Source organism: Rhinopithecus roxellana, chromosome 15, assembly GCF_007565055.1.
Source record: "Rhinopithecus roxellana isolate Shanxi Qingling chromosome 15, ASM756505v1, whole genome shotgun sequence".
Taxonomy (NCBI): domain Eukaryota; kingdom Metazoa; phylum Chordata; class Mammalia; order Primates; family Cercopithecidae; genus Rhinopithecus; species Rhinopithecus roxellana.
In genome coordinates, this window is record NC_044563.1 from 1,908,487 (window position 1) to 1,934,459 (window position 25,973).

Sequence of the window (25,973 nt, forward strand, 5' to 3'; positions counted from 1 at the left end):
AGTACCCAATGCACTTGACAGTAGACAATGTCCAGTCATTCCAGCTGCAGGACTCAGCAGACAAACAACACCCAAGTCAGACTACACCTGATGTCCCTGGACAGGGTCAGTCTCCACCCAGGCCCAGGGGACGCCAAGCGCTGTATCTCCAAGCGAGAAGAGGTACTGGCCACAGAGGGCAAACTCTGCTCCCCTCGACGGGCACTGTGGCCTCCACCATGGCTTGGCTCAGGCTCTGAGGGTGCCTTGGTCAGCCAAGACCCCAAGAGGACCCTTGGGTCCCCGAGCCACAACAACTGAGTGGCTCAGCCTACACAGGAACAGGACCATATGGGCATCATCACTGACTGTGCCTCCTGTGGAAAGCAGGCCACCCGCTGGCGTACCTGGACACAGGGGAAGCACACACGCAAATGCGGGCTGTTTCCTCCAAAGAATGCTGCACACGGATGAGTCAGGGTGCAGGACTGGTCCTTCACCACCACCGAGTGGGCATGCCCGGCTTTGTTGGACCCCAGAGAGAGCTTCAGGAGAAAGCAGGAGTCTCTGTTTTCACAGGGTTTCCTTCTCACCCTGCCACACATGGTTTTTGTTAAAGCAACCTACAACTTCCTCCCCTCCAGGTCACATCAGCCCAATGTCCTGTGGGCTGGGGAGATGGGTCAAGATCCACATAGGCTAAATTATGACTGAGAGCTAGGGCATTCATGTAATCCCAAGGCGGGTCCATGCTGCTGCCCCTCCCAGTTAAGAGCAAACCACCTTTATGGTTTTCTACGTGTTGGGATAGACCGAAAAACAACAACAAAACAGGTGTTTGCTGGCCGAATAGCTGCTTGCCAGTACAAATGCCTGTGCTGATTTGTTCCAATTAAGAAGAAAACTGCTGCTCACTTCAGCAGCACATACACTAAAATTGGAACCATACAAAGAAGATTAGCACGGTCCCTGTGCAAGGATGGCACGCAAACTCTTGACGCATTCCATATTTTTGGAACATACCTCAAAATGATAAGAGCCATATATGACAAACCCACAACCAATATCATACTGAACAGGCAAAAGCTGGAAGCATTCCCCTTGAAAACCAGCACAAGACAAGGATGTCCTCTCTCACCACTCTTATTTAACACAGTAGTGGGAAGTTCTGGCCAGGGCAATCAAACAAGAGAAAGATATAAAAAGTATTCAAATAAGAAGACAGGAAGTCAAACTACCTTTGTTTACAGATAACATGATCCTACATCTAGAAAACCCCATTGTCTCAGCCCAAAAGCTTTAAACTGATAAGCAACATCAGCAAAGTCTCAGGATACAAAACCAATGTGCAAAAATTGCTAGTATTCCTATACACCAACAACAGGCAAGCCAAGTGAACTCTCATTCACAATTGCCACAAAAAGAGTAAAATACTTAGGAATAAAGCTAACAAGGGATGTAGTTCAAGGAGAACTACAAACCACTGCTCAAGGAAATCAGAGATAACACAAACAAATGGAAAAACATTCCATGCTCATGGATAGGAAGAATCAATATCATGAAAATGGCCTCATTGCCCAAAGCAATTTATGGATTCAATGCTATTGCCATTAAACTACCATTGACATTCTTCATAAAATTAGAAAAAAAACTATTTTAAAATTCATATGGAATCAAAAAAGAGCCTGAACAACCAAGGCAATCCTAAGCAAAAAGAACAAAGCTAGAGGCATCATGCTACCCAACTTCAAACTATACTACAGGAATACAATAACCAAAACAGCATGGCACTGGTACAAGAACAGACACATAGACCGATGGAACAGAATAAAGAACACAGAAATAAAACTGCACACCTACAACCATCTCATCTTTGACACACGTGACAAAAATAAGCAATGGGGAAAGGATTCCCTATTTAATAAATGGTGCTGGGAGACTGGCTAGCCATATGCAGAAAATTGAAACTGGACCCCTTCCTTATGCCATATACAAAAATCAACTCACAGTGATTAAAGATGCAAATGTAAAACCCAAAACTTTAAAAACCCTAGACAAAAACCTAGGCAATACCATTCAAGACATAGGCATGGGCAAATATTTCATAACAAAGATGCCAAAAGCAATGCAACAAAAGCAAAAATTGACAAATGGGATCTAATTAAACTAAAGAACTTCTGCACAGCAAAAGAAACTATGAACAGAGTAAACACGCAACCTAAAGAATGGGAGAAAAATTTTGCAACCTATGCATCTGACAAAGGTCTAATATCCAGTATCTATAAGGAACATAAACAAATGTACAAGAAAAAAAGCAAACAAACCCATTAAAAAAGTGGGCAAAGGACATGAGTAGACACTTCTCAAAAGACAACAAACATGTGGACAACATTTGAAAAAAAGCTCAACATCACTAATCATTAGCGAAATGCAAATCAAAACCACAATGAGATACTGTCCCACACCAGTCAGAATGGCCATTATTAAAAAGTCAAAAAATAACAGATGCTGGAGAGGTTGTGGAGAAAAAGGAATGCTTTTACACTGCTGGCAGGAGTGTAAATTAGTTCAGCCATTGTGGAAGACAGTGTGATAATTCCTCAGAAACCTAGAGGCAGAAATATCATTCTACCCAGAAATCCCATTACTAGGTATAGACCCAAAGGAATATAAATTGTTCTGTCATAAAGACACATGCATGGGTATGTTTACTGCAGCACAATTCACAATAGCCAAGACATGGAATCAACCTAACTGCTCATCAATGATAGACTGGATAAAGAAAATGTGGTACATATACACCATGGAGTACTATGCAGCCACAAAAAGAAATGAGTTCATGTCCTTTGCAGGGACATGGATGGAGCTGGAGGCCATTATCCTCAGCAAACTAACACAGGAAGAGAAAACCAAATACCACATGTTCTCACTTACAAGTGGGAGCTAAATAATGAGAACACAAGGACACACTGGGAGAAACGACACACAGTGGGGCCTGTTGTTGGGTTGCGGGGTGGAAGAAGGGAGGAGGGAGAGCATCAGGAAGAATAGCTAATGGATGCTGGGCTGAATACCTGGGCGGTGGGATGATCTGTGCAGCAAATCGCCATGGCACATGTTTACCTGTGTAACAAACCTGCATATCCTGCACATGTGCCTCTGAACTTAAAAGTTGGAAATTTTAAAAAGAAGAATATCTGAAACTAGGGCTGCACTTATGTTACTACCTGATGTCAAGACCTCCCTGAGCGGGCAGTGGCCCCCACGTTGAAGAACTCTGCTTTGATGGTGTGCACAAGTACAGGAGGGATTGCTGAATCCTTGCGTACGTGCCTGTTCGTCTCCATTGGAAATCACAAAACGCCTGTCCCAGCTTGTGCATGGTGATCCCCCTTCTCCGTGCTTTCACTTCCTGCAGTTGTCATGACCCATGGTCAACCACAGTCTGAGGCCCATCTCGGCCTCCCAAAGTGCTGGGATTACAGGCTTGAGCCACCGCGCCCGGCTGAGTGCCATATTTTCTTAATCCAGTCTGTCAGTAATGGACATATGAGTTGGTTCCAAGTCTTTGCTATTGTGAACAGTGCCACAATAAACATATGTGTGCGTGTGTCTTTATAGCAGCATGATTTATAATCCTTTGGGTATATACCCAGTAATGGGATGGCTGGGTCACATGGTATTTCTAGTTCTAGATCCTTGAGGAATCACCACAGTGTCTTCCACAATGGTTGAACTAGTTTACAGTCCCACCAACAGGGTAAAAGTGTTCCTAATTCTCCACATCCTCTCCAGCATCTGTTGTTTCCTGACTTTTTAATGATCACCATTCTAACTGGTGTGAGACGGTATCTCATTGTGGTTTTGATTTGCATTTCTCTGATGGCCAGTGATGATGAGCATTTTTTCATGTGTCTGTTGGCTGCATAAATGTCTTCTTTTGAGAAGTGTCTGTTCATATCCTTTGCCCACTTTTTGATGGGGTTGTTTGTTTTTTTCTTGTAAATTTGTTTGAGATCTTTGTAGGTTCTGGATATTAGCCCTTTGTCAGATGAGTAGATGATACAAATTTTCTTCCATTCTGTAGGTTGCCTGTTCACCCTGATGGTAGTTTCTTTTGCTGTGCAGAAGCTCTTTAGTTTAATTAGATCCCATTTGTCAATTTTGGCTTTTGTTGCCATTGCTTTTGGTGTTTTAGACATAAAGTCCTTGCCCATGCCTATATCCTGAATAGTATTGCCTGGGTTTTCTTCTAGGGTTTTTATCGTTTTAGGTCTAACATTTAAGTCTCTAATCCATCTTGAATTAATTTTTGTATAAGGTGTAAGGAAGGGTCCAGTGTCAGCTTTCTACATATGGCTAGCCAGTTTTCCCAGCACCATTTATTAAATAGGGAATCCTTTCCTCATTTCTTGTTTTCGTCAGATTTGTCAAAGATCAGATGGTTGTAGATGTGTGGTATTATTTCTGAGGGCTCTGTTCTGTTCCATTGGTCTATATTTCTGTTTTGGTACCAGTACCATGCTGTTTCGGTTACTGTAGCCTTGTAGTATAGTTTGAAGTCAGGTAGCGTGATGTCCTCCAGCTTTGTTCTTTTGGCTTAGAATTGTCTTGGCAATGAGGGCTCTTTTTTGGTTCCACATGAACTTTAAAGTAGTTTTTTTCCAATTCTGTGAAGAAAGTCATTGGTAGCTTAATGGGGATGGCATTGAATCTATAAATTACCCTGGGCAGTATGGCCATTTTCATGATATTGATTCTTCCTATCCATGAGCATGGAATGTTCTTCTATTTGTTTGTGTCCTCTTTTATTTCATTGAGCAGTGGTTTGTAGTTCTCCTTGAAGAGGTCCTTCACATCCCTTGTAAGTTGGATTCCCAGGTATTTTATTCTCTTTGAAGCAATTGTGAATGGGAGTTCACTCATGATTTGACTCTCTGTTTGTCTGTCATTGGTGTGTAAGAATGCTTGTGATTTTTGCACACTGATTTTGTATCCTGAGACTTTGCTGAAGTTGCTTATCAGCTTAAGGAGATTTCGGGCTGAGATGATGTGGTTTTCTAAATATACAATCATGTAATCTGCAAACAGGGACAATTTGACTTCATCTCTTCCTAATTGAATACCCTTTATTTCTTTCTCCTGCCTGATTGCCCTGGCCAGAACTTCCAACACTATGTTGAACATGAGTGGTGAGAGAGGGCATCTCTGTCTTGTGCCAATTTTCAAAGGGAATGCTTCCAGTTTTTGCCCATTCAGTATGATATTGGCTGTGGGTTTGTCATAAACAGTTCTTATTATTTTGAGATACGTTCCATCAATACCGAATTTATTGAGAGTTGTTATCATGAAGGGCTGTTGAATTTTGTCAAAGGCCTTTTCTGCATCTATTGAGATAATCATGTGGTTTTTGTCTTTGGTTCTGTCTATATGCAGGATTATGTTTAGTGATTTGCGTATGTTGAACCAGCCTTACATCCCAGGGATGAAGCCCACTTGATCGTGGTGGATAAGCTTTTGGATGTGCTGCTGGATTCAGTTTGCCAGTATTTTATTGAGGATTTTTGCATCGATGTTCATCAGGGATATTGGTCTAAAATTCTCTTTTTTTGTTGTGTCTCTGCCAGGCTTTGGTGTCAGGATGATGTTGGCCTCATAAAATGAATTAGGGAGGATGCCCTCTTTTTCTATCGATTGGAATCATTTCGGAAAGAATGGTATCAGTTCTTCCTTGTACCTCTGGTAGAATTCGGCTGTGAGTCCATCTGGTCCTGGATTTTTTTTTTTTTTTTTTTTTGGTTGGTAGGCTATTAATTATTGCCTCAATTTCAGAACCTGTTATTGGTCTATTCAGGGATCCAACTTCTTCCTGGTTTCGTGTTGGGAGAGTGTATGTGTTCAGGAATTTATCCATTTCTTCTAGGTTTTCTAGTTTATTTGCGTAGAGGTATTTATAGTATTATCTGATGGTAGTTTGTATTTCTGTGGGGTTGGTGGTGATATCCCCTTTATCATTTTATATTGTGTCTATTTGATTCTTCTCTCTTTTCTCCTTTATTAGTCTTGCTAGTGGTCTATCAATTTTGTTGATCTTTTCAAAAACCAGCTCCTGGATTCATTGATTTTTCACAGCTCCTTGCCAGCAATGGAACAAAACTTGACGGAGAATGACTTTGACAAGTTGAGAAAAGAAGGCTTCAGATGATCAAAATACTCCGAGCTAAAGGAGGAATTCGAACCCATTGCAAAGAAGCTAAAAACCTTGGAAAAAGATTTGATGAATGGCTCACTAGAATAACCAATGTAGAGAAGTCCTTAAATGGCCTGATAGAGCTGAAAACCATGGCACGAGAACTACGTGACAAATGAACAAGCTTCAGTAACCAATTTGATCAACTGGAAGAAAGGGTATCAGTGATTAAAGATCAAATGAATGAAATAAAGTGAGAAGAGAAGTTTAGAGAAAAAAGAGTTAAAAGAAACGAACAAAGCCTCCAAGAAATATGGGACTATGTGAAAAGACCAAATCTACGTCTGATTGGTGTACCTGAAAGTGACAGGGAGAATGGAAACAAGTTGGAAAACACTATGCAGGATATTATCCGGGAGGACTTCCCCAACCTAGCAAGGCAGACCAACATTCAAATTCAGGAAATACAGAGAATGCCACAAAGATACTCCTCGAGAAGAACAACTCCAAGACACATAATTGTCAGATTCACCAAAGTTGAACTGAAGGAAAAAATATTAAGGGCAGCCAGAGAGAAAGGTCGGGTTACCCACAAAGGGAAGCCCATCAGACTAACAGCGGATCTCTCAGCAGAAACTCTACAAGCCAGAAGAGAGTGGGGGCCAATATTCAACATTCTTTCAACCCAGAATTTCATATCCAGCCAAACTAAGTTTCTTAAGTGAAGGAGAAATAAAATCCTTTACAGACAAGCAAATGCTGAGAGATTTTGTCACCACGAGGCCTGCCTTACAAGAGATCCTGAAGGAAGCACTAAACATGGAAAGGAACAACCGGTACAACCAGTCACTGCAAAAACATGCCAAAATGTAAAGACCATCGATGCTAGGAAGAAACTGCATCAACTAATGAACAAAATAACCAGCTAACATCATAATGACAGGATCAAGTTCACACATAACAATATTAACCTTAAACGTAAATGGGCTACATTCTCCAATTAAAAGACACAGACTGGCAAATTGGATAAAGAGTCAAGACCCATCAGTGTGCTGTATTCAGGAGACCCATCTCACGTGCAGAGACACACATAGGCTCAAAATAAAGGGAGGGAGGAAGATCTACCAAGCAAATGGAAAACAAAAAAAAGGCAGGAGTTGCAATCCTAGTCTCTAATAAAGCAGACTTTAAACCAACAAAGATCAAAAGAGACAAAGAAAGCCGTTACACAACGGTAAAGGGATCAATTCAACAAGAAGAGCTAACTATTCTAAATATACATGCATCCAATACAGGAGCACCCAGATTCATAAAGCAAGTCCTTAGAGACTTACACAGAGACATAGACTCCCACACAATAATAATGGGAGACTTTAACACCCCACTGTCAACATTAGACAGATCAACGAGACAGAACATTAACAAGGATATTCAGGAACTGAACTCAGCTCTGCACCAAGCAGACCTAATAGACATCTACAGAACTCTCCACCCCAAATCAACAGAATATATTTTCTTCACAGCACCACATCACACTTATTCCAAAATTGACCACATAGTTGGAAGTAAAGCACTCCTCAGCAAATGTAAAAGAACAGAAATTATAACAAACTGTCTCTCAGACCACAGGGCAATCAAACTAGAACTCAGGATTAAGAAACTCACTCAAAACCGTTCAACTACATGGAAACTGAACAACCTGCTCCTGAATGACTACTGGGTACACAACGAAATGAAGGCAGAAATAAAGATGTTCTTTGAAAGCAATGAGAACAAAGATACAACATACCAGAATCTCTGGGACACATTTAAAGCAGTGTGTAGAGGGAAATTTATAGCACTAAATGCCCACAAGAGAAAGCTGGAAAGATCTAAAATTGACACCCTGACATCACAATGAAAAGAATTAGAGAAGCAAGAGCAAACGCATTCAAAAGCTAGCAGAAGGCAAGAAATAACTAAGATCAGAGAAGAACTGAAGGAGATAGAGACACAAAAAAAAAATCCTTCAAAAAAAGCATGTTGAGATTTATAACCAGCCCCTGGCTTTATATAATACTCTCTCACTGGCGTTTTAACTGCCTGCTGGATCCACGTTTAGGCCCCTTTCCCTTTCCTAATATTGTTTCTGTTTTGTCATGATCTGATTTGTGAGGCTTTGCTAATTTTATTAATCATTTCAAGGAAGCTTTTGGCTCTTGGACCTCTCTATTACACACTCCTCATTTTGTCATTTCCCACTCTTACCTTTATTATTTCCTTCCTCCTGCATTATTGGGATGATTCCGTTGTATCTAATCCAACATGTTCACTGGGATGCTCAGCTCATTCACTTCCAGCCTACATCTAATACACGTACCGAGTCCACGTGTTTCCTCCCAACTCCACTTTACCACATCCCTCAAGTTTTTAGTGCAACTTTTTCAATATCATTCACCTCTAAGTATTTTTAAATTTTCATCACAGTTTCTTCTTTGGCCTATTAGTTGTTTATTTTATTTTTGAAACAGGGTCTCACTCTGTCGTCCAGGCTGGAGTGCAATGTTGTGATCAAGGCTCACTGCATCCTTGACTTCCTGGGCTCAAGAGATCCTTCCACCTCAGCCTCCCAAGTACCTGGGACCACAGGTGCACATCACAACATCTGGCTAATTTTTTGTATTTTTTTGTAGAGACAGGGCTTTCTTGTGTTGCCCGGGCTGGTCTCGAATTCCTGAGTTCAAACGATCCTCCTGCCTCGGCCTCCCGAAGTGCTGAGATTACAGGCATGAACCACCACACCTGGCCCCTTAGTTGTTTAGAATAAATGTTCAAACCACCTTGTTATCATGGGCCTCTGACTTACTCGGGTGGGATGGGACACTGGCCTGAAAGATTCTGAGCCGTGAAGTTGGTTGAAACCGTCGAGGCCCAGTGTTGAGGAGAGGCCTTGAGGGGCGCTGGGTGGAGGGGGCCTGCGCCCACATTCCACTCTCACCAGGGAGCCTGGACCAGCTCTCTGTCCTTGGCCTGAATAGACCGAATGACAATGACAGCCCCCTCCTCCCCACATACCCTGCTGCTGGGGTCAGCTAGGGGCACTCACCCCAGCCGGCCTGGGCCCGGCCCTGAGCACTGGAGCCAGGACCTGGTGCTATGGAAAGAGGCACACTCCTGCCCACTGTCCTTATCTGTCCCTGACACTGCCCTTCCAGGCCTGGCTGGGCGGCCACAGGCTTCCTAGAGCATCCTCACAGCTCTTCCCTCATGCTCCCCACAGGAGGGTCCAGCAAAGTCCCCAGAGGCCACAGCCAGCCCCAGCCTAGGGGCTCAGCGCCCATCCTCCTGTGGCCATGGGGGTGAGTGCACTGGCCGCTCAAGGCGTCCACTCTGAGTGAGACCTGCCTAGATGGGCGTGCAGGCTCTGAGGAAAACTGACGCCCTCCTTCCTCTGCTGGGGTCACTTCGTCATTATTCCCTGAACTGCAGGTCAACATCACACGTGCTCTTTTTGTGTCTATTGCACATTTCACAGCGTTTCAAATGTAAGAAGCACCTGTGCAGGCCCAGCCGTCCCTGCCACCAGCCTCCTCTGCTCTGAGCTTCTGCGTCCTGGTCTCGAGCTCCAGGAGGTCCAGGTCCCAACAGGTGTGGTGCAGCCACTGAGCTGAGTGCAAGCCTGAGATTCTCCCAGGGCTGACTCGCCCTACCCAGTGCCCCAGTGCAGTCTGGTCCCGCCTATCATGCATGAAAACTGAGGCACAGCCATGGGAAGGAAAGAAGGCTGGTTGTGTGGGCTTCTCACTGTGATGTGGGCAGCAGTGGGCACCTGGCCAATGGCAGACGCTCCCACTCAGGGCTCTTTGCACTGTCCTGTGCCCACAGGCCCCGGCTCTCCTCCCAACCTCCCCCAGAGTGTGTCTGGCAGTCTCTCCAGACCATGCCAGGGTGACCCATGAGGACAAGCCACCGGTTAGATCTCAGACCCAGCCAGGGGGTTTCAGCTACTCAGGCACAGAAGCACTGAGGGGAGCATGAGCCTTCTCGGTCTCCCAGCCACAGGGAACAGGGGACAGTCACAGCAAGTGGGCCTCGCAGGCCCAGCGTCCCTGCTGCGCCTCAGAAGGTAGAAGCCAGGCAGCAGCCCCCCCGCACACCAGGCCTGAGTGTCTGGAGATAAGGCCCCAGCACATCCCCATCTGCCCAGCATAGCTGGTGGTGCCTGCCTCACCTTCGCACCAGGAAAGTGAGGGCTTAGCCTCTCCCAGCGGCTCCTCTCCTCGGGGGCCTCTCTCCTGGACACCTCCAGGCAGCTGTGACAATGGCAGGAACCCCCATTGTTGTCCAGCCCCTTTGTCCTAGGAGGAAACTGACAAGCAAAGGACTGGTGGGTTCCTTGGCAGGTCCAGAGACTCAGGGAGCTCCAGGGAGCTGCACAGTCCCCTCCTCGCCTGAAACTGGGTGCAGTAAGGGAACCCTGTGCCACTTCGGGCTTCCACCTCCCCTGCCCTGGGGCTGATTCCCTTCCAGGCTGTAGTATCCAAACTCCTGAACAGCGCAGGTGGAAGCGGGAGGGGCCAGGAGAATTTAGGCGGGTGATGAAGAGCAGCCTTGGGCTGATTAGAAAGAGAGCTCAGGAAGTGCCAGCCGCCACCTCATCCCGCCTCAGCCCCGGAGCTGAAGGCTCCAGCAAGGCTCCTCAGTGGCCTGGCCCGGGGGGTCTCCTCAGAGCCCCCTGCATGGGTGGGTCCCACCAGCTTTTCCACCGAAGGACTGGGCCAGATCCCACACGTGTCACAGCCAGGAGTACCAGCTCGAGGGGCCACAGTGTGCCCCTCACTTGCCTGCTCAACCGTGCCCTCATCTACCCAACAGACAAACATCCACAAAGCCTATCTGGGCCTGGAGGGTGGGGGGAGCAGCTCTGAGCCAGCAACACAGGCTGGCAGAAGAGGAAGAGGAAGGCTGGGCAATGCAGTGCCCAGAGGAGGGCAGGGCAAGAGTGGGAGCCATGGGGGGTGGAGGGGCACCCTGGTGCAATTCCAAGCCGAGACACAAAAAGCAAGGAGGAAGAGTATGTGTGGGCAGGTGTGTGTGCCCCGCAGTGTGTGTGCATGCGTGTGTGTGCATATGTGTGTGTGCACACACATGTGTGTCTTGGGCAAGAGGGAACCTTCTAAGCAGAGAAGACTGAATGCCCAGTGTCCTGCAGGTGAGGACCACAGTGTGGGGAGCAACAAAGGCTGCAGGTGGAGGTTGCTGCTGTCACCCAGTTCAGGGATGCAGACCCCAGGGCCAGAGGCCAGGGATCAGTCTGGGGCTTGCAGTGAGGGGATGGGGCCTGCGGTGAGGGGGCGGGGCCTGCGGTGAGGGGGTGGGGCCTGCGGTGAGGGGGCGGGGCCTGCGGTGAGGGGGTGGGGCCTGCGGTGAGGGGATGGGGCCTGCGGTGAGGGGATGGGGCCTGCGGTGAGGGGGCGGGGCCTGCGGTGAGGGGGCGGGGCCTGCGGTGAGGGGATGGGGCCTGTGGTGAGGGGATGGGGCCTGCGGTGAGGGGGCGGGGCCTGCGGTGAGGGGGCGGGGCCTGCGGTGAGGGGATGGGGCCTGCGGTGAGGGGGTGGGGCCTGCGGTGAGGGGACGGGGCCTGTGGTGAGGGGATGGGGCCTGTGGTGAGGGGGCGGGACCTGCGGTGAGGGGGTGGGGCCTGCGGTGAGGGGACGGGGCCTGCGGTGAGGGGGTGGGGCCTGCGGTGAGGGGGCGGGGCCTGCGGTGAGGGGGCGGGGCCTGCGGTGAGGGGGCGGGGCCTGCGGTGAGGGGGCGGGGCCTGCGGTGAGGGGGCGGGGCCTGCGGTGAGGGGGCGGGGCCTGCGGTGAGGGGATGGGGCCTGCGGTGAGGGGGTGGGGCCTGCGGTGAGGGGGTGGGGCCTGCGGTGAGGGGACGGGGCCTGCGGTGAGGGGGTGGGGCCTGCGGTGAGGGGACGGGGCCTGCGGTGAGGGGACGGGGCCTGCGGTGAGGGGGTGGGGCCTGCGGTGAGGGGACGGGGCCTGTGGTGAGGGGATGGGGCCTGTGGTGAGGGGGCGGGACCTGCGGTGAGGGGATGGGGCCTGTGGTGAGGGGGCGGGACCTGCGGTGAGGGGATGGGGCCTGCGGTGAGGGGATGGGGACTGTGGTGAGGGGGCGGGGCCTGCGGTGAGGGGATGGGGCCTGCGGTGAGGGGATAGGGCCTGCGGTGAGGGGGCGGGGCCTGCGGTGAGGGGATGGGGCCTGCGGTGAGGGGGCGGGGCCTGCGGTGAGGGGGCGGGGCCTGCGGTGAGGGGGCGGGGCCTGCGGTGAGGGGGCGGGGCCTGCGGTGAGGGGGCGGGGCCTGCGGTGAGGGGGCGGGGCCTGCGGTGAGGGGGCGGGGCCTGCGGTGAGGGGATGGGGCCTGCGGTGAGGGGATGGGGCCTGCGGTGAGGGGGCGGGGCCTGCGGTGAGGGGGCGGGGCCTGCAGTGAGGGGATGGGGCCTGTGGTGAGGGGGCGGGAGCTGCAGTAAGGGGATAGGGCCACTGTGAGGGGGCGGGACCTGCAGTGAGGGGATGGGGCCAGATGGTGCAAGGCAGTGCATGGCCCACCTTCTCTTCCTAGGCATGCTCCTGCATGGCTGACCCAGGCAGGCAGGCAGGTGACACACAGCACATCTGGGCCCAGCCTGTCCCCAGCCCTCCCTTCCCTCACCACCTTGATCCCAAAGGCCACTCGTCCCCTCTAGCACAGCTCAAGGTGGAGGACGGCACCCAGCCCACACCAGACTGTGACACAAGGGGCCTACCGTTGTATGGTGCTTCATCTCTACGTCAATGTGATCGAGTGACTGGGTGCCCTGACTAAACATTGTTTCTGGGTGGGCCAGTGAGGTGTTTCCCAATGAGACTGGCACCTGAGACCATGGGCCCCGTACAGAAGGCACCCCTCCCAGTGTGGGGGCCTCATCCAGGGCACTCAGGACGTGAAGAGAACAAAAGGCAGGGAAGGGAGGAGTTCACTCCCCTTTCTGGCCTCACTGTTGATCTGGGACATCAGTCTTCTCCTGCCCTCGGCATGAAATTTACACAGTGCTCCTGGTTTTCAGGCCTTCAAACTCCAGCTGAACTATACACCACTGGCTGCCCGGATCTCAGCTTGTAGAAGGCAGATTGTGGGACTCTTCGGCCTCCATGATCACAGGAGCCAATTCTTCACTTTATATACACACACACACACACACGAATACATATAAAAAATCTGTGTTAATTGGCTGTTTATGTTATCAGGAAGACTTCTAATCAACAGTAGGGCTATTAGTAAAGTTTCGGGGGAGTCAAAAGTTATACGTACACTTTCAACTGTGCAGGAGGTCAGCACTCCCAATCTGGAGAACCCAGACTAGTACAGATGTTGGTGCCAGGGGTGGTTCTTGTCAAGCATGTCTGTGTGAAGAAACCACCAAACAGGCTTTGTGTGAGCAATAAAGCTTTTAATTCACCTGCGTGCAGGTGGGCTGAGTCCGAAAAGAGAGTCAGCGAAGGGAGATGGGGAAGCGGTTGCTTTATAGGAGTTGGGTAGGTAATGGAAAATTACAGTAAAAGGTGGTTATCTATTGTTAGCAGAGGAGGGGTCACAAGGTACATTGTGGGGTGATCATAAGATTTATTGTCCAGAAGAAGAATGTCACAAAGTCGACTGATCACCTAAGTTAGGGCAGGGACAAGTCACATTGGTAAAATGTTGTAATTTTGGTTAATCAGTTAAGGCAGGAACTGGTTGTTTTACTTCTTTGTGGTTTTTTGGCTGCTCCAGAATTCTTGGCTCCTGCAGGCCACCTGGATGTGTATGTGCAGGTCACAGAGGTTATAATGGCTGAGCTTCGGCTCAGAGGCCTAACAGTTCTGGCAAAACAGAAAGTTAAGGATGAGTTTTCTGAGTTGGTCTCAGGGGTTCTCGAATGAGTGCTCCCAGTCTATTAGATTTTGAAAAGGCATGGATGACTCTATTTCTTTTTTTTTTTTTTTTTTTTTGAGGCGGAGTCTCGCTCTGTCGCCCGGACTGGAGTGCAGTGGCCAGATCTCAGCTCACTGCAAGCTCCGCCTCCCGGGTTCCCGCCATTCTCCTGCCTCAGCCTCCCGAGTAGCTGGGACTACAGGCGCCCGCCACCTCACCCGGCTAGTTTTTGTATTTTTAGTAGAGACGGGGTTTCACTGTGTTAGCCAGGATGGTCTCGATCTCCTGACCTCGTGATCCGCCCGTCTCGGCCTCCCAAAGTGCTGGAATTACAGGCTTGAGCCACCGTGCCCGGCCAGATGACTCTATTTCAAGTAGTAAACGGTGCTGATAGACCATGATGTAAGCTTCATACAGAAATACACAAAACATTTGCATTGGATACTTTCAATCAGCCACTTTTAAGAAGCAAGGAGCTAAGCCATCCTGTATATAATACTTTGAAATGCTTTTTGAAAATTAAAGAATGTTGTTAGCTCATTTCTCTTAATGTCACTGGACAGAAGTGGTTCAAGAAAAGAACGAGTTTGGGCGTTAAAATTCCCAGCCCGGGCACCACATAGATGACCTAAGAGCTTCTGAGTATGTTCTGAGGGAGAGCCTTGTCTCCTGTAGCCAAGGCTGAGGTTGCTGAAAATCAAACACAGAACCTCATCCTATAACTGAGTAAATTACAACACAAGCTGAATTCTCAACCTCACAGGGTGCCTACAGTTAAAGTGAAGACATTGGCTGGGAAACAATGGGATCCTGTATGTTGGGGTGTGGATATGTGGAGAGACCCTGATGGAGCTGGGGACACCGAGCCGCTAAATTCTGATGAGTCTTCTTTGTCAGTGAAAGTGTCCTCCCCACCTCCAGGGGTACTGGCCTTTCCACCTCCATCTGAGGATATTAACCTGCATTGCCTGAGAAAACAGTCACAGCCTTAATCACAGGGTGATTACTCCTAAGGTAATCGCCAAGTGAGACAGTGCTAATTCCCTGCCCCTTCCCTTTGCTTTGCGACCTGTAACTAGACTCACGGCCCAGCAGATGTATGAAAGTGAAACACAAAGTGTAACCTAGCAGGTGGTGAGCCGCACTCCATAGGAACTACTTGAGTTCTCTAATTTATACAGACAGACATCTGGGGACACGAGAGGGAATGGATACTGAGGGTGTGGGACAATGGGGTAAGAACATAAAGGTGGAGCAGGCTGAATATATTGACGTGGGGCCACCAAGCAGAGAGTCTGAATTTAAGGCTGCAGCTGGGGGAGTGAGAAAGGTTAGAACTCTTTCTAACAGTGTGTTTGGTTGGTTGGTTGAAACATGAACCAAAAGGTGGCTAACAGTGAGTGACCTGAAAATACCAGACACGCCATGGTTGAACATAGAGGAGGGGATTCAAAAGCTTAGGGAGATTGGAACGCTACAGTGGATTTGTCATATAAGACTTACACACCCACTCTGGGAGGGTCCAGAAGGCAGACCTTTCATCAAAACTGTGAGAAACAGATTTGTAAGGGGAGCCCTGGCATTCCTGAAGAGTGCTACAATTGCTCTTCTCTGCAGGTCAGACCTTACCGTGGAAATAGTAGCCATTTAATTAGAAAACATAAATGCAATGGGAAGAATTGATCCTGTAGTAGCAGGACCAAGTGATGGCATTCAGCCATCAAAGGCAAGGTAGGCATAGTTTCTGTAATGGACAGCAGAGGCAAAGCAACAATCAGAAAGGTCTGATCTGTGCGGACCTATGGCACTGGCTACTTAGTCATTAGTCATTGTGTTCCTGAAAGTTGTAAATCAAAAATAAAATTTTAAGCCCCCAAACCAACTGAATGGAGCCCTGTCTCAGCCAAGGAGATTTCCAAAGTAAACCTGAAAAATCTAGTTCAGGCCATGATTGGAAAGGTGGTCAGGCATGTCTTGTTTTACCTCCTCCCTTTGGAATTCAGGCACAACCGAGCTGCATTAACACTAAAACAGAGACCTTAAGACTGACAGCCAGACTTTGTAGCAATAAGATAGTGAATTCCAGCCTGACTCTAGTACAGCATCACATGACAGATAAAGAAGGAAATCAAAATACTTTACTCCAAAATAAGTTTTTTGCCATATTTTGAGATGGCCCTGCAACATTGACTTTGGTGGGGGGAGAGGAGTTTGCCTTTTTTTAAGGAGTCTCTATTAACATTATTAGATCTTTCCCCTTCCAGGCTTTCCTAGTTCTGAAGAGGGTAACTGAGAGTCTAGCACCTTTTAAAGGTCAAATTGGAAATATTTGCCATCTATTGTCTCTGAGGGCAGCCACCTATGAGACTTCATCTACATAATAAGAACCTTGGTCTTCAAAACCCTTTGTCTTACCCCAGACACTCCTTTCTATTGATTCCAGGTCTTTAGATAATAACTTCTTTCAATCAATTGTCAATCAGAAAATCTCTGAATCTACCTATGACCTGGAAGCCCACACTCCCCACTTTGACTTGTCCAGACTTGCCAGACTGAACCAATAGAAACCTCACGTATATTGATCGATGTCTCCCTAAAATGTTTAAAACCAAGGCGCAAGCCAGTCATGATGGACACATGTTCTCGGGACTTCTCGAGACTGTGCCTTCTGGTTCAGAATCAACCTCTTTAAATATTTTACAGAGTTGGGCTTTTTTTTTTCTTTTTTTTTTTCAACAAAGTAAAATAGACAGGAAGCCTACTAAATTCTTATTGGATCTGTATAAGCATAAAACTTCCATGTTCAATGTACAAAAGTCTAACCTTGAATCATAAAAGCACAGAGTCAACAGTCCTTCAGTCAACTCACAGACTTGAGCCAGTTTACAGATCCAGACTCCTTAAATCAAGAGAAGGCTGGGTCTTCTCCAGGAAGGACTTTGGTCCACTACCAAAAATTTATACCGTTACTCTTTCTCCCAGCCTTCTCATAGTTTCCCAGAGTAACTATCCACTGGGGAAAATGAAATAATCAGATTGATTGTGGACTACTGGACACTGGCTCTGAACTGACACTGACTCTAGAAGAGTGGAAATGATGTCACTGTGGTCCTGCAGTCAGAGAAGGGGCTTGTGGGGGATGAGGTGATTGGCGGAGTTTTAGATCAGGTTCATCTCATTGTTGGCTCAGTGGATTCCCAAACCACTATTGGTTATTTTGCAGGTTACAGAAAGCATAATTGGAATAGATATACTGTCATGTGTCAATGATCGGTACATTCTGAGAAATGCATTGTTAGGAGATTTCGTCATTAGGTGATTTCATCATTGTGCAAACATCATAGGATGTACTTATACATGCCTAGATGGCAGAGACTACTGCCCCCACCAGGCTGTGGGGTAGAGACCATTGATTGTAGGCTAAAAACCTGCACAGCATGTTATTGTACTGAATACCATAGGCCACTCTAACACATTGCTAATTAATTATGTATCTAAACACAGAAAAGCTACTGTAAAAATACAGTAGAAACAATAAAAAATGGCACACCTGCATAGAGCACTTACCATGAATGGAGCTTGCAGGGCTGGAAGCTGCTCTGGGTGAGTCAAGGAGTGGGTAGTGAGTCACTGTAAAGGCCTAGGATGCTACTGTGCACTACTGTGGACTTTATAAACACTGTATACTTAGGCTACACTAAATTTATTAAAGTATTTCTTTTTTCAATACTAAATTAACCTTAGCTTATTGTAACTTTTTCACTTTATAAAGTTTTAACTTTTCAAAACTTTTTTACTCTTTTGTAATAACATATAGCTTAAAACACAAACACATTGTACAAGTATACAAAAATATTTTCTTTCTTTATATTCATATTCTGTAAGGTTTTTTCTACCTAATAACTTTTTTTTTTTTTTTTACTTTTTAAACTTTTTTGTTAAAAACTAAGACACAAAGGCCAGGTGCAGTGGCTCACCCCTGTAATCCCAGCACTTTGGGAGGCCGAGGCAGGCGGATCATGAGGTCAGGAGATTGAAACCATCCTGGCTAACACAGTGAAACCCAGTCACTACTAAACATACAAAAATTAGCCGGACGTGGTGGCGGGCACCTGTAGTGGTGGTGGGCGACTGTAGTCCCAGCTACTCGGGAGGCTGAGGCAGGAGAATAATAGTGTGAACCCGGGAAGCGGAGCTTGCAGTGAGTTGAGATTGCGCCATTGCACTCCAGCCTGGGCTACAGAGCGAGAGTCCACCTCAAAAAAAAACTAAGACACAAACACACACATCAGCCTCGGCCTACATAGGGTCAGAATCATCGGTTCACTGTCTTTCACTGTCACATCTTGACCAGTTTTGTGACTGGAAGGTCTTCATGGGCAGTGACATGCATGCAAGTGTCATCTCCTGTGATAGCAATGCGTTCTTCTGGATACTTCCCTAAGAAACTGCCTGAGGTTGTTTTATATTTAACTTGTTTTATATGTAAGTAGAAGGAGTACACTCTAAAAAAAGTATAGGAAATACATAAACGAGTAACATAGTTGTTTGTTATCATTGTCAAGTACTGTGGTGCTGTGCATAAATGTATGTGCTAGATTTTTATATGACTGGTAGCACAGCAGGTTTACTTACACCAGCATCGCCACATAACACAGGAGTAATTGATATGGTTTGGCTGTTTCCCCACCCATATCTCATCTTGAATTGTAGTTCCCAAAATCCCCACGTGTTCTGAAAGGGACCCGGTGGGAGGCGATTGAATCATGGAGGTGGTTACCTCCCTGCTGTTCTCGTGGTAGTGAGTGAGTTCTCACAAGATCTGACGGTTTTATAAGGTGTTTTCCCCTTTTTGTTTGGCACTTCTTGCTGCTGCCATGTGAAGAAGGACCTGTTTGCTCCCCCTTCCACCATGATTGTAAGTTTCCTGAGGCCTCCCCAGCTATGCTGAGCTGTGAGTCAATTAAACCTCTTTCCTTCATAAATTACCCAGGCTCAGGTATGTCTTTACTAGCAATGTGAGAATGGACTAATACAAAATGCATTGTGCCACAACATCATTAGGTGATAGGAATTTTTCAGCTCCATTGTAATCTTATGGGACCACCACCATACATGTACCCATTCTTGACCAAAGCATCCTCATGCTGTGCACAACTGTACTCTGCCACCAGCTGAGTCACCACATTAGTGTCCTGATGTGTGGGGTGAGGGCTACTATTGTGGGCCAAGTAGAAGCCATTAGAGCTGCCTCTACCTAGAAAAATAGTCAAAAGCGATATGATAATAGTCAGTCAAAAGCTGCATTTCCAGAGGAATTTCAGAAGTTAGTGCCACCATCAAATACGTAAAAGATGTAGGGCCGGTGTCCTCACCACAGCCCCATTCCACTCACCTATTTGGCCAATAGGGAAGGCAGGTGGGTTTTGGAGAATGACAATGGATTGTCCTAAGTTTGACTCCAGTTGCAGCTACTGGACCAAACTTGGTTCCATTGGTTGAGCAAATTAGCCCATCTCCTGCTACCTGGTGCGCAGTTATTGATCTGGCAAATGTGTCTTTCTCCACCCCTGTCCACAAGGCTCAGCAGAAGCCAGACCAGCAATACACCCTCACCATCCCACCTCAGGGGCCTCTTGCGTCTCCAGCCTGTGTCAGAGGTAATTCTCAGGGGTCTGGATCACCCTTTCCTTCCCTAGCAAGTCACACTGGCCCATTACACTGATGACATTATGCTAATTGGACATAAGGCACAAGAAGTAGCAATTATTCTATACTTGCTGGAGTCAGAGGATGGGAAATAAATCCAACTAAAAGTCAGAACCTTCTACCTCGGTGAAATTTCTAGGAGTCCAGTGGTATGGGGACTGCTCTAAAGTGATGCATAGATTGTTGCATCTGAACCCTCCCACAACCAAAGAGAACAACACCAAGTGAGCCTGTTTGATGTGAGGAAGACAGTTTCTTCCTCATTTAGGTGTCCAACTCTGGCCCATTTACTGAATGATTTGAAAAGCTGCTAGTTTTGAATGTGGCCCAGCAGCAGGTCCAGCCTCTGTGCAAGCTGCTCTGCCACGTGGGCCAGATGACCCAGCAGATCCAGCCTGAGGTGTCAGTGGCAGACAGGGACACTGTGTGCAGCCTTTGCCAAGCCCCAGTAGGTGACTCAAAGCTCAGGCCCTTAGGATTTTGGAGCAAGGCCCTGTCATCATCCACAGATAACCACTCTCCTTTTGAGAAACAGGTCTTGGACTGCGTATTAGTCTGTTTCGCACTGCTGTAAAGATACTACCCGAGACTGGGTAATTTATAAAGGAAAGGGGGTTAATTGACTCACAGTTCTGCATGGCTGGGGAGGCCTCAGGAAACTTACAATCATGGCAGAAGGGCAAGCTGGCACGTTTTACATGGCAGTGAGTGGGAGAAGAATGAGCAAGAAAGGAACTACCAAACACTTACAAAGCCGTCAGATTTTGTGAGAACTCACTTACTATCATGAGAACAGCAGGGAGGGAACAGCCTCCATGATCCAATCACCTCCCACCAGGTCTCTCCTTTCACGCCTGGGCATTACAATTCAAGATGAGATTTGAGTGGGGACACAAAGCCTAACCATATCAGCCTGCATCTAGGTCTTCATAGAAACTAAACACTTGACCAAGGGCCACCAAGTTACCATATGGCCTGAGCTGCCCATCATGATCTGGGGATTATCTGACCCATGTTGCTATAAAGTTGGGCGTGTGGCCGGGCACGGTGGCTCACGCCTGTAATCCCAGTACTTTGGGAGGCCGAGGCAGGCGGATCACGAGGTCAGGAGATCGAGACCATCCTGGCGAACACGGTGAAACCCCGTCTCTACTAAAAATACAAAAAATTAGTTGGGCATGGTGGTGGGCACCTGTAGTCCCAGCTCCTCGGGAGGCTGAGGCAGGAGAATGGCGTGATCCCAGGAGGCAGAGCTTGCAGTGAGCCGAGATCACGCCACTGCACTCCAGCCTGGGCGACTGAGCGAGACTCAGTCTGAAAAAAATAAAAATAAAAAAATAAAAAATTTTAAAAAATAAAATAAAATAAATAAATAAATAAAGTTGGGCGTGCATAGCAGCGCTCCATTTGAATGAAAGTGATGTATGTGTGATCAGGCTCAAGCAGGTCCTGAAGGCACAAGTAAGTTATATGAAGTGGCCCAAACGCCTGTGGCCCCCACTCCTGCTCCAGGTGCCTTCTCTCTCCCCACCTGCATCTGTTGCTGCATGGGGAGTTCCTCTTATCAGCTGACACAGGAAGAGAAGACTCAGGCCATACTTACAGGTGGTCTGCTCGATAGGCAGCTGCAGCCCTACAGCCCCTGCGGCACAGGCCAAGGATGGAAAATTCCATTCCAAACACGAGAAATAGGAAGCAAAGGACTAACTGAGCACAACCAAATCCAAAACCCAACAGGACAAAATTAAATCTTAAAGCTTAAGAATAATTTTCTTTGACTCTTTGTCCTACCTTCTGGACACACTGGGGCAAGGCTCCTGGTGGCCCCACTCCTACGGCTTTGTGTGCTTGTGGCTTTCCCAGGCTGGTGGTGCATGCTGGTGGCTCTACAGGTCTGGAGTGTCCTCTGCTCCCTTGGCACCACTAGGCATTGTCCTGTGGGGACTCTCCATGGCCCGACGATATGGCAGTTCTCTGCCTGGGCCCCAGGCTCTCCGTGACACCCAGTGGAATCCAGGAGCAGGCACTTTTCCTCCACGGCTTGTGCACTCTGCGCATCTGCAGAGCTGGCACCATGCTGATCCCAGCGAGGTTTACTGCCTGCGCCTTCTGGGCAGGCAGCCCAAGGAACACCTGGCCCCGCGTGAACCTCCATGGGGGTGGGCCAGGAGTGATGCACCAGCTTGCAGGGAGGAACAGAGATTGAGGCAAGGCTGGGCAGCACACCCCAAGGTCTCATGGAGGCCCTGGGCTCTTCCTTTGAAGCCATTCTGCCTTCAAGGCCTGGGCACTCTGAGCCTGTGATGGGCGTGACAGCCTGGAAGGTCTTGGAAATGCCTCGGGGGTCATTCTCCCATTGTCTTGATGAGCAGCTTCTGGTTTCCTTCTACCCATACTAGTCTCCTTATCCAAATATGTTTGCCCACACCTTTGCTATTCTTTCCTGAACACGCTTTCTTATTCTTGACATGGGCAGGCTAAGAGTTTTCAAGTCTTTAAGTTCTGTTTCCTTTCTATTATCAATGGCTTTAACTCATTTCTCTTTTCTTGCCTTCCGCTATAAGCAGTCAACAGAAGCCATGCAGCATCCAGAGTGCTTTGCTTAGAGATTTCTTCCAACAAATATTCTAGTTCATCACTTCTAACTTCTGCCTCCCACAAAGCCCCAGGGCACGGACACAATTCAACCAAGTTCTCTGCCACTTTGTAAAAGGGCCGCCCCCCCTGCAGTTTCCAATAAGACAGTTCTCATGTCTGTCTAAGACCTCACAAGAATGGCTTTGACTGCGTGGATCTCCACCAGCATTCTGATCACCACCACTGAGGTCATCGCGACCAACCCAGAGCCTCTCTCTACAGCTCTGCCCTCCTTGGCCTGCACGGGAGTCACCTTCGCACCACCTCCGTTCACAGAAATGTGTGCTTTTCCAGCGTGCCCTTCAAAACGGTTCCAGCCCCTCCCGTGACGCGGTTCCAGCTCTGCCGCCACATTTTCAGGTGGTTGTTACAGCAACAGCCCTACTTCCTGGTACCAATGTCTGTCTGTGCCTGTTTGTGCTGCTCTAACAAAACACCCTAGAACAGATCATTTATAAATCGTAGAAATGGACTGCTCACAGTTCCGGAGGCTGGGAATCCTGCGCTGCAGGAGGTGTCTGGAGAGGACCTTCTCGTCACGTCCTCACATGGCAGAAAGTGAAAGTGCGTACAGGCACCAAGCTCATTCCTCATGCTTTTATAAGGCACTGATCCCGCCCATGCGGGTGGAGCCCCCATGGCCTCCTCGCCTTCCAAAGGCCCCACCTCTTACTACCGTTGCGTTGGGGACTAGGTTTCAACATGAATTTTGGAGGGACACAAATATTCAGACCACAGTAAGCCATGGCTAATGCACACAGAAAACTGAAGTTTCAGGATGTATTTGCTCTCATTCCTCTCCGTCAACTCAATGGCCGCTGTCAGAAGGCTCTCAGGCTTGAATGGGCCTTAATCCCATCTTTGTCTTCTGTTGATCGGTCCAACTCAGGCATTTTATTGGGCCTTTGTCTCCCAAAGCTTGTTAAAATCCTAACGCTTGGAGCAATTGGCTTTTCCGCCCTTGCAGTGCTCTGAATTTCTGGATCCATCTCTCTGTTCACTTTCATCTCTGCTTGTAAGCTGGGCCTTCTTTCTCAAGCTGGTCTCCGTCTCGTGTTACTGGACCTATCACAAAACTCACAATGTGGTGTTTTTCCACTTCGCCCCTTGGGATCCTGGCTGAGCCTTCTTGTATTCAGCCTGACAGGTCACCAGGAGTGATTTTAGCAAGTTTGCTGCTCCAGCACCACCAAGTCCCCATCACTCAGGCCCCCAATGCCTGCTCTCTTGGCAGCAGCTCGGTTTGGGGGTTCTGATTGCTACCACAATACAGCCTGGCCTATCCTGACTAACACAGAAGCAGGCGCTGTGAAGGAGGGTGCTGCCATAATGAGAAACGCAAATTAACACATATCTACACAGTCTCCGTGGCGCACAACAGTCAGTTTTTCCTGCTCATGTGTCTGGGCTCTGCTTGACTGATCTTGGCTGGGCACATTCCTATGACAGTAAGTTGTGGCTGGCCTTGGACACAGGAAAGGGCAAGAAACTGGGGTCACAGATGCAATCTATTACAGGGGGACAGATAACTCAATGTTTAAATTCATAGGTTGCTGGACCAAGAGAGGGCATATCTAAACCTGATGTGCTCATCCGTTGGAGATTCTGGGTCTGGAGAGGGTGTAGTGACTGGGTGGGCTTTGGCAGGTCAAAGAGGGGTGGATGGCAGAAGAGATGAAACTATGTGTTCACCACACCATTCCTTCTTCCTAGGCAAATGGAAAGACTGCATTTCCCAGTCACCCCTATAGTTGATGTGGTCGCATGGGGGTCATGTGACCGAGTTCTGACCCACGGGATATGGGAGGAAGCAATGTAAGCTACTTCCCAATCACCCTTCCCTTTCCAAGGTGACCTCAAAGGACACAAAGTTCCCAAAGTCAGCTCAAAGATGAAGAAGAGTCACTTGACCACGATATGCAAGTGAAAAATAAACCTGAGACCTCAGGATGTATTTGTTAACTGCAACATAGCCTACTTTCAAAGTGTGGTTCCTGGACCAGCTGCATCACTCAGGAATGCGGTAGAAATGCAGATTCTCAGGTCCTGCCCAGGCCTCCCAAATCAAGGATACTGGGGTGGAGCCTAGCGATCCGTGTCTAAAAAGCCCTCCAGGGCAATCTGAAGGCTGTTCCTGGCCAGGCACAGTGGCTCACGTCTGTAATCCCAGCACTTTAGGGGGTTGAGGCAGGCAGATCACTTGAGATCAGGAGTTCGAGACCAGCCTGGCCAACATGATGAAACCCAGTCTCTACTGAAAATACAAAAATCAGCCAGGTGTGGTGGTGCATGCCTGTAGTCCCAGCTACTAGGGAGGCCGAAGCAGGAGAATCGCTTGAACCCAGGAGGTAGAGGTTGCAGTGAGCTGAGATCGCACCACTGCACTCCAGCCTGGGCAACAGAGTGAGATTCCATCTCAAAATAAATAAATAAATAAAGGCTGCTCCAACCAATATAGGAGTTCAGGACACTGGCAAGGGTGTGATTAAAGTGAAGGACCAGATGTTCCCAGCTGTGCAGGCAAAGAAGTACAGCGAGGAAAGTACACAATGCGGCTGAGTAGAGCACTCCCAGCAAAGCAGGTGGACAAAGCAAACACAGAGGGCCTGGAGGTGTGGAAGGGGTGCAAGGTTTGGACTTTAAATCTCAGAGAGGAAGCAATCCAAAATTAAAGAGACCCCAGGGGTCGTGATGGGCACAGTGGGGCAGATGAAGGTCGCTGAACAGGAGAGGTCAGGAGCCTGGGGACCGTGGTGTGGGGTTGCTTGTCCCAACTGAGATGGACACAGGAATTGGGCTAGAGAAGATGTACGTGAGGTGGTCTTGTCCAAACCCTGCACATCCAGCTCCAAGCATGTAGGTAAATTCCACCGGAACCAACTCCCAGGCCAACATCAGACTCTGGAACAATTTCAAGGACACCGAGTAATAGTCAGAGTTCTCCAGAGAAACCGAGCCAGTAAGAAGTGAACATATACACAGACACAGATTATTGTAAGGACTTGGCTCACACAATTACAGAGGCTGAGCAGTCCCAAGACCTGCAATGGGGAACCTGGAGACCCAGGAGGGCCGATGGTGTACACTGTAGCCTGAAAGGCAGCAGGCTCAAGACTCAAGAAGAGTCAATATTTCAGTTTGAGTCTGAAGGCAGGAAAAAACCGATGTCCCAGCTCACCCAGGTAAGAGGTCTTCCCTCCTACTTGTCATGCACATCCGTGTGAAGAGACCACCAAACAGGCTTTGTGTGAGCAATACAGCTTTTTAATCACCTGGTTGCAGGCAGACTGGGTCCAAAAAAGGAGTCAGCAAAGGGAGATAGGGGTGAGGCAGTTTTATAGGATTTGGGTAGGTTGTGGAAGATTACAGTCAAAGGGGGTTTTCTCTTGTGGGCAGGGGCAGGGGGGATGGGTGGGTTACCAGGTCCTTGGGGGGAGCTTCTGATACTCATTGTCCAGGAGAAGGAACATCACAAGGTCAATTGATCAGTTAGGGTGGGGCAGGAACAAATCACCACAGTGGAAT

The 25,973-nt window shown here is 48.1% G+C and overlaps 1 non-coding gene across 1 annotated transcript; it reads left to right on the plus strand.

Annotated features, from left to right (window-relative positions):
• The first annotated feature begins 886 nt into the window (after positions 1 to 886).
• On the plus strand, positions 887 to 993 carry LOC115893701. The gene has a single exon (XR_004053764.1). It is a non-coding gene; the product is annotated as a U6 spliceosomal RNA (small nuclear RNA).
• Positions 994 to 25,973: the final 24,980 nt, after the last annotated feature.